Here is a 434-nt window from a genome sequence, read left to right as displayed (position 1 = left end):
GCTGCTGCTGCTGCTGCTGCTGCTGCTGCTGCTGCTGCTGTGTCTGCTGCTGTTGCTGCTGGTGGTAGTACGTCTGTCTGCGACAGCCGGAAAGAACGGCGCTGCTGCTGCTGCTGCTGCTGCTGCAGCTGCTGCTGCTGCTGCAGCTGCAGCTGCTGCAGCTGGCGGCGCTGCAGCAAGGTGAGGGTCCCCAAAGACAGAAGACACAGCAGCAAATAGAAGCAGCTGAGCAGCAGCAGCAGCTGCGACAGCAGCAGCAATGGATTGAATCTGCTGCCCCCGTAGAGGGTGCCACGAATAAGTTGAGGAGGGCCTCTTCTGCTGCTGCTGCTGCTGCTGCTGTTGCTGCAGTTGGTGCTGCTGTTGCTGCTGCTGCTGCTGCTGTTGCTGCTGCTGCTGCTGCCTCCCTGTGGTCGCCGCATCTTCAGAGACCA

General features: G+C 61.3%; 1 protein-coding gene across 1 annotated transcript in view; it reads left to right on the top strand.

The window, feature by feature from the left end:
• Window positions 1–434, top strand: part of EMH_0098120 (uncharacterized protein) — a gene marked incomplete at both ends in the record, with an annotated part of 5,510 nt that overhangs the window by 2,017 nt on the left and 3,059 nt on the right. The window lies entirely within an intron of this gene.

This window comes from Eimeria mitis, genomic scaffold (genome assembly GCF_000499745.2).
Source record: "Eimeria mitis Houghton genomic scaffold, Emh_scaff148, whole genome shotgun sequence".
Taxonomy (NCBI): Eukaryota; Apicomplexa; class Conoidasida; order Eucoccidiorida; family Eimeriidae; genus Eimeria; species Eimeria mitis.
Note: the sequence above shows the minus strand (reverse complement) of the source record. Positions and strands in the feature narration are given on the sequence as shown.